The 16,010-nt window shown below is 38.7% G+C and overlaps 1 protein-coding gene across 3 annotated transcripts in view; it reads right to left on the bottom strand.

Annotated features, from left to right (window-relative positions):
• Window positions 1-16,010, bottom strand: part of RPS6KA2 (ribosomal protein S6 kinase A2) — a gene marked incomplete at both ends in the record, with an annotated part of 258,686 nt that overhangs the window by 127,553 nt on the left and 115,123 nt on the right. The window contains one exon of one of the 3 annotated variants that reach the window (XM_079550853.1): window positions 2,708-2,737. The exons of the other annotated variants lie outside the window; for them this stretch is intronic. Of the gene's footprint in view, window positions 1-2,707; window positions 2,738-16,010 lie in introns of those variants that run through there. 3 annotated transcript variants of the gene reach the window in all.

The raw sequence follows: 16,010 nt of genomic DNA, 5'->3' as shown, positions 1-16,010 counted from the left end.
ATTTCAGAAAGTGCATGCTCTACGTTGTTCTTACCTGAACTGAATCTAAATTCTGACTTTGATTCGACCGAAACTACTCTACTGAATAATTTTCTTGTCTATACTACTTCGCTAGAACTCTGCAATGCTCATTTCTCTTTGCTAGTTCCCTATCTATGACAAGTCTGAAAGGACTTTTTGCACCACAAGAGGTTTTACAAGAAGCTAAAAAGAAATGTTAATATGTTTTAATTTATAAAGTGAATTGACAAAAGGCTGCAATATAAAAGAATCTCCTTCCTTTACAGATACAAAACAAAGCACTATTCATGTCAACATTTATGCACAAAATTAAATATAAGCATGCCTACTCATCCGCTACATCTGCATAAGTATCTGCAGGATATGGGCTCAATTCCCAGTTCCCTTTCAATTCACTCGTATTTCCAGTACATACTTTGGAACAAAAATAAATAACTCCAATCATTCACAGCACATCACAATTCCAAATCACTCTATGAATGACTACATGACAATTAGGAACTTAAGTACCTCACATAACATGGAGCTAAACAGAGGTTCTAGCTTAGGACCTGAAAAGCCTGAATCACATTATTGCAAGCACTTTGCCAGAAACAGTGATCTGGTCTCTACACAGTGATAATGATTCCATGTGTAGCCCCTGTGCCAATGATTTATATTGTTCTTGAGACCAGAACTAGTATATAAGCATGGCAACTACGTTTGATCCTATATATGCCTGAAAATACTTATTACAGTCTAGCAAAAAGATTCCTAACTCCCAACTCCTCATGTACACCTTTAACAAGAACAAAAATTGTAACATCAGCATCCTTGTTGCAACAACAACAACAACAACAACAACAACAACAAGCTCTTGGATTTAATAAAAAACACATTCAGATACACTCTTGTTATTTCACCAAAAGGAGTTTTTCTCTCCCACTGAAGAAAAATATGTTATCTTTCAAGTATTATCTAACTTTTTACTAAAACAGCATGCATGTCTCTTAGTGCCTTTTGAAAACACAAAAACTTAAATATGTATTCTTAACATAGAGGGCTCTCTTCATCATCACTAGGACAACTATATAAATCTGAAACATGCTTTGCATGGAATTTATATTCTCCTTTACCTGTTCAGAAGTGTTACAATCGGTACAGTGTTGGAACATATCATCCATTGAAAATGGCATTAACAGCAGCAAGTCTTGGCCATGCTCATAGCAGTAATCCATCTCCCTCCCTCCTGTCAGAGCAGGACAGATCCTTACCACTGTACTGTCTCAACATGAAATGGGTCTCATCCTTTCCCCATCCTTTTCCCATATATCAGGCAGGCCTTCTTGAAATCATGTGGCTACGACACTTTGCATCATTGCATTTTGTGTGCATCCAAGTCAATTTTCCAGCCTCACTGAAGAAAGCAATCAGTTGCAAACCAAATGGTGGAAGACAGTATAACAGGGCACCTGTCCCATAAAAGGAAATGGTGGATGCAGCTCTGAAGCAGAACTTCCAAATAAGAATTTGATAAATGGAAATAAAATGCACTGGTATATTCTGAGAGTCAGAAATATTTGGCACATGAAAATCCAGAATCATAGAACCATAGGAGTTGGAAGAGAGCTCTGGAGATCATAACACTCCCAAACCCCGCGTTAAAGCAGGTTCCCTAGAAAAGGTTACACCGGAAAGAATTCAGATGGATTTTGAATATCTCCACAGAAGGAGATTCCACAAGCTCTCTGGGAAGCCTGCTCCAGTACTCCATCAGTGTCACAGTAAAGATCTTCCTCATGTTTGTATGGAACTTTCTGTGTTCCAGTTTTTTTTTCCATTGTGCCTTGTCTTGTCACTGCACACTACCGAAAAGAGCTTGGTCCTATTCACTTGACTCCCATTCGTTAGACATTTACAAGCACTGATAAGATTTCCTCCCCCCCCCAGCCCCGCTCAATCTTCTTCAGGCTGAACAGTCCCAGGTCTTTCCTCATAAGGGAGATACTCCAGTACTCCAGACCCCTCACCATTTTTGTGGCCCTCCACTGGACTCTCTCCAGAAGTTCTCTGTCTTTCTTGAACTGAGGAGCCCAGAACTGGACATGGTACTCCAGACATGGCCTCACCAGGGCAGAGTAGAGAGGGAGAATCACCTCTCTCAACCTGCTGGCCACACTCTTTTTAATGCATTCTGGGATACCATCAGCTCTCTCAGCCACGAGAGCACACTGCTGGCTCATGGGCAATCTGTTGCCTGTCAGAAAAAAAGTCCTTTTCTGCAGAGGAAAAGAACTCCTCTCCAGCAGGTCAGCCACTAATCTGTATTGCTGCTTGCAGTTATTCCTCCTCACGTGTGGGACTCTGTATTTGCAATTGCTGAAACTCATAAGGTTCCTCTCTGCCCAGCTATCCAGCCTGCCCAGGTCTTGCTAAATAGTAGCACAGCTTTCTGATGTGTCAGCCATTCCTCCCAGTTTCCTATCATCAGCAAACTTGCTGAGGGAGCACTCTATTCCTTCATCCAAGTCATTGATGGAGATACTGAACAAGCCCAGTCCTAGTAATGACCCCTAGAGTACAGTGCTACTTAAAGGACTCCAACTAGAGCCTGCACTGCAGATCACAACCCTCTGAACTCTGCCAGTCAACCAGTTCTCAATCAACTCCATTGTCTGCTCATCTTTCCTGCTCTTTCTAAGCTTACCTTCAAGAATGTTATGGGTGACAGTGTCAAAAGCCTTGCTGCAGTCAAGATAAGCAACATCCACTGTTCCCCCTTCACCTACCCATCTGGTTATGACATCACAGAAGACTACAAGTTTGGACAAGCAAGATTTCCTCTTGGTGAATCCATGCTGATCACTCCTGAGAACATTCTTTTCTTCCACTTGCATGGAAGAAAAATCTCAGGAGCACTGGAATGGCTGAGGTAGAGCTCAGTAATTCTGAAAAAGAGCATCCTTAGTTCCTGCACACTCAGTAAACTGCTAAAAATCACTGCTGAAAACAACATTTAAAAACCAAAAATTAAGTAAATACAAAGAACTAGATTCTGTCATCAGTTTCAATGGGACACCTTCCATTAATAATTCCTGTCTATGAAACACATTGGCAGAGAGTTACACTTTTCCCATGATCTTTTACTATTTTTCAGTACCACTAAGCAGATAAAGAATTCCAGTGATGTAAGAGGAAATCAAAGACGCTTTTCTCATTTTATGAATATTCTTGCTTTTGGCTTTTCTTGCTTCATCTAGCTGTTGTTGCCCACATGAAAGGCCTGTACTTCCACTTTTTTTTTTTTTTTTTTTAACCTTTTCTATCTTCCTTTCTTTCTTTTTTTTTTTTTTGAGTCAGATAATTTGTCTCCTAATACTGAAGATAAAAACCTTACCTACTTTCAATCTTGATCATTTCATTTAAGATCTACTAATATGGTTTAAAAAAAATCCCAAATTTTGCGATTTGGTTACCATTGCCCCGTAATTGTGCATGATTACTGCAAGTTTAGATGCACTGCTGTCAATGCAGTACAAACCTCAAAAGGCTTTATTTCATTTGCAAGTCCAGATAGCAGTTACAAAGAACAAAACTGTTATGACAGAGTTCACCATCAGCCTATAGCATGCCATCAAAAGAGGACTGTTAATGAGCTACTCTCTTGTCTTGAACCCTCGGGAATAAAATTGCAATGCCTTTGAGCTCTCAGGAAGGTTTTAACAAGAAAAAAAAAAAAAAAAAAAAAAAGAGAAAAAAGGTTGAAATACAAAAAAGAAAATGCCCAGATTTTTTTTTTTGCAAGCAGCTGCATGCAGGTGTGAAGTGCTCTGTTTATAGTTTTCACACAGCTTATCATAAGCAGCTATTTTTTCATCAGACCATGGTGAAGGGGATGGAAACAACATGGAAGAAGGGAAACAGAAGAGACTGAAATACTGAGAAATCAACTCTGATATAGTTTGTGTGCTTGCAAGAGAGTCTTTTTCCTGCAGCACCTGCAGACTCTTTGTGAGCTCCAAAATAAAATTCACCTTTCAGAATAAAGAACGAGTGGCATTTACAGGAAAAGTCAGAAACCTGAAGAGGTAAAGGCTACAAAATTGACTGGTGAGACATTACTTTTACCATTCACTTAAACGTAGCAAGTACAGTTCTTAGAAGCAAACTAAACTGTACAAATTACTTTTATGCTTTTCAGTGAATTCCTTTTAAATTTATATGGTAAAGACTACTGCCATAAGCTATATCCTCTTACAGCGATCAGTAGTAATACAACTGGGTATAAAAACTGAATTACCATCCTGTCTTATTTCTATTAAGTTTAATGTGCACTGGTAAAGAAGCAAAGGGATGCTTGATTCTTCTGCTCATAAACAAAAAGTCTTGTTGGTTTCCAAAGCTGTATATCCACCAGTTTTCTTTCCCACTCTAAATTCCTACAAGAATTGAAGGAAGTCCTAACTGCTGATAAGGCTTGTGTAAACCTCTAGGAGGAGCTACATGAGCTAAAGCAACATGCAGCAGCTGAACATCCTTCTTCCCCCGTGCTGGGCACTCAGCTCTATTCACCCATCACTACCAGAAATTTGGGACAGCTCAAGTTGCAGTTCCATCTCATTGCTCTAGCTGGCACAGGTCTTCAGTGTCCTTCACATGCCAGACATTTTCCAAGGCAGAGAAAAGGCACATGACTCAAAAAACTTTTTTTTTTTTTTTTTTCCTAAACTACCTATGAGAACAGCTTCTGTACAAGTAACCTATTGACTTGCATGAACTTTAACAGACAAGACACAGGCTACCTCCAGTTTTCACTTGCTTATGATGTTCTTTTTCAGTTAGCATACAAGGTGACAATAAGATTCAGCATGCTACTTTGGGCTTTTGCAAGTTAGTCTCCACATTTTTACTAGGTTTCCTGCACCCTGGATCCACTAAAATTGATACTTTTGTGCATCCAGTACCTGCACATACAACAACTGTTAATCAGAGGTGGGTGTTTTTTTTTTTCCTCCTTTCTCCTCACGGCCAGATGGTAACTCCAGATGTAAAGGGTGTTACAAAGATAGGAATGAGAAAATACACCAAGAAAAAGGTGAAGAATGGAAAGGAAATTGCAAGAATAGGAACATTCTATATTTGCAAACATTTTAATAGTTACATTCCCACCCACTCCTTCAAAGAACAGGCAACAATGCCTAAAGAGTACTCCTTAAGATCCTTGACTGCTTGCTCTGCAGATTGCAGTCCTTTTCAGATTTCCCAAGCGATACATTAAAGTACATCATTCTGTCATAGCAATTTTGAACAGTGCAACTACTCACATGTCTATTACAGCCAACAGGCTGGGAGGCAGTTGGATGTGATGTGTTATTCCAAAAATTCAATAAAAATACTTTTTCTGGCTTGCAGTTCTCCAGAAAAGGACAAGATAGGGACATACAAAGGAAAACAATGGGACATATTAACGATGAAAAAACCTGAAATTTACATCTGCTAAATGAATCCCTGCATTGAATTATATGTGACAATTATGTTTGAGGAAAAGTATGTTTCTAGTCAGAGCAGTAAATAAGTAAAGGCTTGCAGAGAGTAGCTGGCCGTTACAGAACTCAGGTATTCCTAAATATATTTTTAGGGTTAGTTTTTTGATCTTAAAATCTGATTTTTAATACTTGCGTTTAAAATCATAGAATCACAAGGTTGGAAAGGATCCGCAAGATCATCTAGTCCAACCATCCACCCATTACCACTGCTACCACAAGCTACTAAAGCATGTCTCGTAGCTCCCCATACAGACACTTCTTGAACACTGCCAGGGACAGAGACTCCACCACCTCCCTGGGCAGGCCATTTCAGTGCCTGACCACTCTATGAGAGAAAAGGTTCTTCCTTATGTATAATCTAAACCACCTCTGGTACAACTTGTGGCCATTTCCTTGGGTCCTGTTTGTTGCCTGGGAGAAGAGGCCAAACCTCCTCATCACAACCTCCCTTCAGGAAATAAGTTATTAGTGGAGCATCTAGCAAAAGAACCTATAAATCGAAATTACTATCATTGCAGTTGCCATTGTTTTCATTGCAATTTTTGCAACTTGATCTAGGAATCAGTTACTTTTTCCTACAGTAGAAGACATGAATAAGTCCATGACTTGCATTCTTTCCTCATAATTAGTTAAGGGAACTTCACTTTTGAGCATCAAAGGAAGGACTACTGCAAAGCATTTGAGAACTGGAGAGGAAGTGCAACTGGGTGAAAAACCTGAGCTGTAAAAGGAGTTGCCAGAGGGCATGAAGTTAAGTGGAAGAACACCATCTCTAACTCACACTGTAAGGGTTTTTTAGACTGCTTTTTCATCACAGTTTGTACCCATTCCTCTACCTCAGCGTAGCAGAAGAGTAGGAGCATATTTCATCATAAAAATATAATTTACCAGCCACGCCCATAGAGGCACGTTTGACACATGCTGCAAAAATCACCTTGAATGACTAGAAAAGGAAGAAATAAAGAACACTGGTATCCAACATCCAATTCTGTCAATCTCTCTTTTTTTTTTTAGCTGCTTCCAAAATTCAATCTCGTTTACATTAAAATTACTGTATTATTGCCAAAATAAATTCTTCAGCTCTCTTTATCTACTATCTTGTCAGCAGAAAAAAATATCTCAGGAGGCTTAAGACCAGCCTGTGTGCCAACTGCAATTTCATCAATCACTGATCAAGGAGAGATCCTGAAATTTCCTGCCACCTACAGTCCTTCAGTTGTATGGCAAGCCATTGTTGGGGACAGGCTTTAGGGCCTAGACACAGACAGGTGGGTAAAACTGTGTGTTTCTTCAGTCTTGTTACTAATTTGTAAGTGGAATTGATGAGTGGAGAGTTCTGTCTTGCAGTTGCTTGTATTCCTGCAACAGGTCCTCAAATGTTTTTGCTCCCCCCAACTGCATCTTACTGGCAGTCATAGTGACTTATAGATGATAAGAAGCTTGCATTTCACATTGGTGTCCTCCTTGGATTAACACTGTATGTCTCTTTGCAATATAGAGTATTTTTGTCCTAATCAAAGACACAGGTTCCCAATGGGAAGGGACAGGAGAGTGAGAATGCACAAAGGACCATGCAGAAAGTAGTAGGGGAAAAAGAAAAATCAGAGAAGATTGTCTGAGATCAACAAAAAAAACCCCTCAGAATAGTAGATGGTGGTGAGAAATAAGAGCTACAGGATATGCAGACCAACAATCCTATTGCTTCTGAGTGCCAAAAAGCATTACTTAAGAGGAAGCTTATTCACTTCACTGAAGTAGTCAAAATTTTTGCAGAGTCAATCACAACTAAAGTACACAGTACTGTATTATTCATAAGCATTGAGGTCTTTGCCTGGACTTGTCTAACAATTATGATTTGTATGACAAATATAGTGGTAACATTCACATTCTTTTCCTAGTACACAGTAGGTTATATTGTTAATAATAAGCAAGTAAATAGCACTACAAGGTCATACATTGCTTTTCATAGGAAAATAGATTCCCTATCCACTACCCGCTCACCAAAAAGAATACAGTTCAGATGATATATTTCAACTTAGGTTATATCAAACTCTATAATAAGATGGGTAAAGAAGCTGTTTTGCTTTTATCATTCAGTGCTCAAAATGTATTGCACTTGGACCATGACCACATTTCAACACCTTTGCTGCCTTTCCTGGAATCCTTCCAACAAATGCAGTGGGTACAGAACTTCAGCTCCCATGTGTCCACCAGAAGAGATACCCTGCACATCCCTTAATAATAGCCTGTCACAAAACTCTTATGGACCACAATGGTGGGAAAAGGACAAAGACCCCAGCTCACAAGCATAAGTGAAGATGTCTACATCTGGAAACTGACTAAATAAAAACTGTTCTACCACAGCTTTCCTTATTTTTCATGTTATGGCCAAATAAGAAGGCAAAGGAAATCCTGACATTCTGGCATAAAGGCTCAGGGCATGGAGCAAAAATGCAACAAGGGCCATTAGAATAAATTAATTCCAGAGAGACGGGTACAGGAAATGTATTTCAGAAAGCAGAATCTCACTCTCTGCCTTGAAGTACAAATACTCATATCTACCTTGTTTTGTAAGATGAACAAGGACCAACTCATCTATTGCTGAGATAATATTTTTCGTACCTATTAAGATCTACAGCTTTTAATCAGCCATTGTAACTGGAAACAGTCATATTTGTTCCGAGTACAACATGAAATTCCATAACTTCCTCCATGTTGGAGTTTGTTCAGCAACTCTTCAGGTTTGCAAGATAAATTTCTGAACTGCGTATAGATTACTATGGAAATTTTAAACAAACTTCATGACTCTTCAAGGGGAAGGTATACCACTGTATCTCAAACTATCCTCTGAAAACAAAATGAGGAAGAAATTACTTCCTAATCTCAGGAGATATATTTTTTTTTTACTAAGCTAAATGAACTGAAACTAGTTTGCCTCCTGTTGCTGCTTAGAGGTAATAAATAGTATGGGGGTAGCACTCCCCCTCCCACAGTTATATCCTAGTTTCACTGTTTAGATGTCTATAGGCTGGAAGTTATTTTTACTACATCCTGTCAACAGTGAGGGGACAAAACTATCAGGAAGAGGATGCATTAGGCTTTTACATTAACTGTTGGTAAAACTAGCATCCAACAGCAGAATATTTACTTGTTCACATAAGTGCGCTGTGTGTTACTCTTAGACTTCATGTTAATGCTTAGCTCAGGTGACATGATAGATCCTACGACTCTACAGTTAGAGCTCAGAGAATCACAACTCGCTAAAAGTACTTGGAAAAGGTTCCTAGTTTTTCACATTCTAGTCTGGTAGAACATAGCCCATAGTGTTTACAGCAGCCAGCTCACACACCAGTGCTGAATCATTTGCCTGGGCAGCCCAGTGAAAAACTGCCATTGGAACACTGCCACATATAATTCCAATAGAAAATCAATCTTCTGTGTATATCTCATGCTCAGAAAAAATAACTTATTCTTCCAAGTTGTATTTTGGAATGTTGTTTGGTACCAAGATTTAATTTACTATCACATGCTTATTGACTTGCACTCAGCTGGAAATTCACATGCATTGTAAGCTCAGGACTGGGAGCATGCATGCATCTGGAGGTTGCTATTGCAATTTTATACAGTTTACACAAACACAAGAGAGCAAACAAAAAGTTCCTTTTGGATGGAAAATCAATCTAGCAGGTCATCTCATCAGTTCAGGAACTCAAGTCTTTGGAACTAAGTTTTAATAGCTAAAACTTAAGCTTTATCTTTCATTACACTCTACAATATTGCTTTTAAGTTCAACATTAAATGGTACGTTGTCTCAGCAAGTAACATTGGCTTACATCCTGAAAAACGTATGTTACAATTTTAAATTCAAGACCTAAACACTATGCTGAAGGCCCTGCTTAAGCATGACATCAAACGAAGTGATATTACAACATATTTTTAAATAACTAGAACTCATTTGGAAAATAATAGCATTACTTTTTAGAGCTGTGGCAGTAATTGTAGTAAATGATACCATTACTGAAGTGTTAAATACAGAATCAGGTTTTTTTTGCACATCTTTGTTTCTTTATAACAATAGAGCCACAGAAATATTTCTCTCACTTCTCTATACGTATAAATACAGCAGTTTTGGAGAAACTGATATGGGCCATGTAATCTCAATAGCTAACGTCCTTAGAAAACGGACATTTAAGTCTCTGGACCTATTTCATTTAACAAAATTAACACAGTGGAGTCTGATGGTAAAATATAGATATATAACATAGAATCATATGTATTGACTTGCTTTCATTTTCAAGCTTAGGAAATGCAAAGCCTATGAACTGTGTAAAAAGCGAAGTGCAAGTAATATTTTAAGATTAACTTTTTGTTAAAATCAGAATAATAAAAACTTGATCTGGAAAAAACATATGGATAACAACCTAGTAACATCGTGTTGGTGCTGTTTTCTACATCACTGTTGTAGTCATTGCAGTTTATGTTGCAAAGGGTAGATTTTTTCTTTTAATAAAGCTCTTAAAATCTTAAATGGCTGTCTGCCAGTGATGCTCTGCTGAGAGCTACAAAACAGAAAAATTAACTTTGAAAAGACAGTCTTGAAAACAAGACACAAAGCTTGCTGGCTTATGTCACTGGTGTTTTAGGCTTGGTCTAACACAAGGTTTTGCTGTCCTATGTTTGTCATTTTTGACCACTAAAAAAGAAAAGATGCCTAATACACAGATATAACTTGGACAAGCCCCAGTTCTGTTGGTTTTGCTTCCCTCTCTCAGTAAGATGTTTAACACATTCCTCTGGAACACCACTGCTTCAAGCTGCATGTTCACTGCTGGACTGTCCCAGCATAGCTATGCAAGAAAAAAGATGATCTGTGAAGTAGATATCTGCTGTAGGATTTCCAAGCAAAACTAAGCACCAAAAGGTATTAGCTTTCCTCAGCACAAACTCTGCATTTACAGCGGTAATTACCGGTTGTGATTCACCACACTGCACCTTGGGGAGAACAGAGGTGGGAACCAAGATGTGCAGAGTATAAAACCAGCTGGCAGCAACAGTTGCCAGAACAGTCAGAACAAGGTTATGGTGGTGTTCTTGTTTTGTTTTTCCCCATACATACAGAGCCCTGTATGCTTCCACAAGTTGCTCATCCTTTTACAATTACTTGTTCACTCTGTCCCTCTCTGCTCTCTTGTTTCTCTGCCTTGCACTTCACTGGGCCTCCTTTCCTCCTGCCACCTTTTTCTCTTCTCCCTTCTCCTCTCATTTCGGATTTATTTCTGAGGAAGCCTTCCTCTCTTCCAACATAACCACAGCAACACAAGCAGCACTGCATCTCTGACAGTTTTGAGTCATGCTGAACTTCCTCTGCTGCAGCCCCTCACACTCCTAATCCCAGACTGTCAACCACATGCACTACGTATAAAGCCCTCAGGGCATTTTCCATTTCTCCAGTCAATGTAGTAGCACAGCAACATCCTGTTCTTAACTACTGGTATCAACATAAAGCAGCCCCAGTCTATGAATAAGCTTCCCAACCGAACTGAAAGCTAGCCACTTCTCTTACACCTCTGCTGTGGCAAAATGTCTTACAGAGAAAAGAGTTTGTAATTCCTCGTTTCCCCCTCGCATCTCAGCCTCTTCTTGAGAGTGACTAAAGGTCATGCCACAGATCAAGGGAGTCAGCCTAGGGTGCCTGCTGATTCCCAGCTGGAGACAGATATTAGAATCTATGAAATGAGTTATTAGGAGCACAGGTAAGGTAGGTGAGATGGATATGCATGCACACGTGAATTTGTGCATACAACTGTGCATATCCAGGGACTGCAGTAAGACTACTGATAGCATCAGAAGCCAGAACTGGTAAAAGCAGAGGAGGGCAGTGGAAGATCTGCAGCACTGTACATTTGCATTAGGCATAGAAACTAAAGGCTAAAACTAATTGTTCATTTGAATTACAGTCTCACATAAATATATAGTATTTAAAGTCACATAAGATATTACAGACTTATAAGAATACAAGCTGACACATAGAGCTCCAAAAATACAGTTTGCAATGCATAACAACAAGCTTAATTTAGCTTACAGAGATCACAAACTACTGTACAAACTCTTGGCCATTTACATTCTTGTTAATCCTTGCTTAACACAGGTCAGACATATATAATGAGTAGTGCTGTTAAAAATACTCATCATCACAACAAACACTAACGTGTCCAAATTTTATCTCAGATACCTTCACTGATTGAAAAAAAAAAGCCATTGGACAAATGGGAAGATGTAGCAGTCCTTAGCTATAAAGGATCAGCAATATATTCATACTATATTATCAGTAATTGTACAAATGTTTTAATTCTCCAACTGGAGGATTAAAAGACCTTTTAAGACCAAGCACGTACAGAGCTTCATTGACACACATACAAGACTGGAGACTGGCTTGAATTACTCATTGCAAAATAAGTAACTTATAATTATATAATGGCTAGATCCAGTAAATCTCTTAAGTATGTATATTATGATCACTTCCTGAAAATCTGAAACTTAAGGTACACCAGTAAAATAGTGTAGCACAAAGACCTTTCCTTCAACCCTTCAAAGACTTTTGTACATGAGATGCAGCCTCATCCAAGATGATGCAACATTCTATAACCAAATGGATAACAGACTTGCAACAATGTTCTATTAAAAAAAAAAAAAAAAAGAAAGAAAAAAAAAGCAAAATAACATTCAAAGTAAGTTTGTAATTGAAAAAAGTTATAGCTGAATCATTCCCCATTTTAGAATAGGTAATGTAAGTGGTTTTTCATAATATCATTGTCTGTGTGCTTTCTTCATTTCCAGAAAACCATACCTTTTCCAGCTTCTCTAGTTTTCTCTTATTTTTCTCATGTTTGCTCACGCAAGAGTAAAACTTGTCCCAGATGAACATATATCTCATTTAAAGAATAAAAGACAGAATGAGCAGTATTCCTAAATATTAAATAGGATGTGAAGGATATTTACTATCAGTGTATTTTTTCCCAAATATGTTTCTAAAGAAGAAATATAAGTAATCGAAGGCAAACAGAGAAGAGAAACCAAAGCAATGTAAAATTACTCTGAAATATAAAAAAAACTTACATCATCATAATTTCAAGAAGAGGTCATCAACAACCAGAAGTTTGGCCTGTACAGACCATAGAATCATAGAATGGTTTGGGTTGGAAGAGGCTTTAAGCTCACCTAGTTCCAATCCCCCTGCTACAGGCAGATCTGTTGGAAAGATGCTGAGAAAGAGAAAGGCAACCTATACTTGGAATAGATGCCACCTGAGTGCAGAAAGAATGACCAGGAGGTTTTGAATCCAACCCTAATTTGCCCAGATCCCTAAGAGTCTTTCCATAAATGATCCAAGGCTCCAGCCATCAGAATCATCATTCACACCATTCAAGAGCTGTGCAGACTGGTAACCTAACTGCAGATGGTCCTGGTGTGTGTGTGCGCAAGTGAACAGCTATACTCAGTGTATGCTGTCCTACTTGGGCAAAAAATGTGATGGCTAGTGGCAGGGGGTTTGCAAATGAGAAATGTAAGTGAAGGGCTCTCCTTCACTTCCTCCTGTTGTTGGGAGTGCCTTGGATTGCTTGGAGGTCAGTCCTGTTAATACAACAGAAGGGAACCAAACAGAAAATATTAGGAGGCCAAAGCAGGATGATGTTTGAAGCGGCATCTTGCTAAACTTTCCATGATTTTCCATTCCATCAGATGTTCCTGTTCTGTTTAATAGGGAGACTCGCTTCCCTACCACAACCATAGATCATCAGCAGGAGCAAGCTGCAGCACCCCAGGGCATTCTGCTGACCAGCTTGTGACCAAGAGGGCAGATACTTGCAAGTAAACAATGCTCCAACTCTGTTCACGATAACTTAGCTTATTATAGGCCGCTCCAGGGAACAGAGAGATGTTCCATCCACTTCCTTTTTCTTGTGAACTAGTAGCACTATAGGCAAATCTGATTTTTTTTCATCTCTGTTGTTCATTCTCAAGTCTCCTTCTTTCTCTCCAGATTTCCTCTAGGCCTTACACCATCTGTCTAAGCACTTCTCTCTGTGCACACTGCTGCATTCTATTCCTTTTCTTTCTCTGATCTATATTTAGTTGTTTTCCTGTTTACACATCCCTCCAGAGAGTGATATTGTTGAATGTGACTAGTCAGGAAGAGAAACAATGTGGTTAGAACACATATCCTTTCAGAAGTGTAATCGGGATGAGAAGGCATACAGGATTGGGTAAGATATAAAAGTTTTCCCTATGATTAATCAGAAACAGAGATCTGAATATAAATCCACAAAACCCATTAGAGTAACCTGATCAAAGACAAAGAACACCTAAGCACAGCAAGGAAACATATACACGCTTTTTATTTTCTGACACTATGTTTTTGTGGTTTTTTTTTTTTTTTTTTTTTTTTTTTTTTTTTTTTTTTTTTTTACAATGGTAACATAAAAAAAGTGGGTTTGGAAACCTGACAATATCTGTCCTTTTGCTCAAACTACCAGAAATGTCAAATGTGAATCCAGGGTGTATACACAACAAAAATTTGGAATGGGGAACTTAAGGGGAACTCAGTGTTGGCTGGTCAGATGTTAGAGACACAGCACTTTAGCAGAGGAGTAGTAAGCATAAAGCTGGTTCTCAAGAAGTTTACAAGAGCGGCCAAAGAGAAAGCTGGCTGCCACACATTAGGAATCAGGACCAAGAACACCTGGATCCATCAAGGTGAGACAATAAAGATCTGCATCCTAGTGTGCAGTGGAGAGACTCTATCTGACCTGAGTGACATTTGCATAGAAAACACACAGAGCATTCCCCATGTTCAAGTTTATTCCAGTAATTATTAGCTGATGAACACAGGATGTAGAGAGGGCTTGGTTGTGAAATACAACAGATACTAACACTAAAGAAGATTGATAGCAGAGGTTCTCTCCTGTAAGTGTTATTTACCACTGAGAAATCAAGAACTTCACTGGCAAACATACAAATCCATGATTTGAATAAAAAGAAATGTCTGTATTTCTGTTCCACAGTTTTTCCATGATGGTCATGTAAACAGTCTTGATTATCATACACCACCAATAACTTTCCTAGTCTTTATGCCAATAAATACACCGGCAGCACGAGCAGCTAAGGGCAAACATTGGGTACAAATCACTGGCTTCCCTGATATGACTTCCTACAAAAGCAGAAGCTCAAGGAACCGTAAAGCATCACAGATCGAAAATCTCCACAAGTGTATTCCACTGGGGATTTCACGTTACATTTTGCTAGGTGTTGTGTCACTAGTAGATGGTGAATGATGCAGGTTAGAAAATGGCTATGTAATGGTGATAACAGTATTTAGGACTAAAGTAGGAATGAGGTTATGTTCTCAATGACTAACAAATATAATCTGACCAAGATGTTCTACAGCTTTTGGCATGACACCAGAAGAACAGAGAACGGGAATTGCTGCAGATTGGAAATGATGGCAACAGAAGAATCACAGAAGTTTCTGGGAAATTGCACTTGCAGTGACTGCTCTTCTGAGTTTTTTTGCTTCAGTTAGTGGCAGGAATGGCTGTTTATATGATATTTAAACACGCAGAGGGAAGTCGTTTAGCATACAGGATGGGCTTCAGCTGGTCTTTATTCCTACAAGGTGTAGTAGAACAGAGGATAAATCCGAAGCAACCAGAAAAAGATGATTTCATCAGCAGCAATTTTCAGTGGCCGGAAGAACCTCTTAAAGACCAAAAGGGAAAAACCTACACCTGTGAGGACAGGAGATGATCTAGAAATATAGCTGGATCATGAGAACAAAAGGGAAGGAACAAGGTCAGAAATTGTTCAGTCATGCCCTGAAAATTGCTTTAGGAGAAGCATTGATCCTGAAACAATTTTAAGAATAAATTATTCAGCACTACTTTTGATAAGATATTTCCATGAATTAAAAATAGAAGTGAACTTTGCAGTAATTTTCAGTTTGAAAGGAATGTCAGCAACAGAAACCTGTACTGCTAATCTGTTTGGTGTCAAGCAGAACTAAACAAACCTCTGCTCTGAGTCAATAAGAGGTTGTATATGGTATTATGAGATCAAACTCTAATCCTCTTAGTAGCATTTTCCACAGAAAAACTGCATTGCTATATGAATTCACATTGTTACACGCATAATTCATATAAATTCCAATGTACAAACACACAAAATATGGCTGTAATTACAAGGTATTCCTTATATATTATATAATATGAATCTTGCTCAAAAATTGTCCTAAAAAGGAGTAAAAGTAGCTCTAGGCATTATTTGCTTACATACTCTTCATTGCAAATTACAGAATAGTGTCTGGCAACAGGATGTGCCTGTTGGTTAGTGTAAAGCCCACATTACTCTCTGTCTCTCCTGTACACATAAATATCTCATCTGCAATTCAGAGGCAAAGAGTAAGGAGAC

Source organism: Tetrao urogallus (assembly GCF_951394365.1).
Source record: "Tetrao urogallus genome assembly, chromosome: 2".
Lineage (NCBI taxonomy): Eukaryota > Metazoa > Chordata > Aves > Galliformes > Phasianidae > Tetrao > Tetrao urogallus.
Note: the sequence above shows the minus strand (reverse complement) of the source record. Positions and strands in the feature narration are given on the sequence as shown.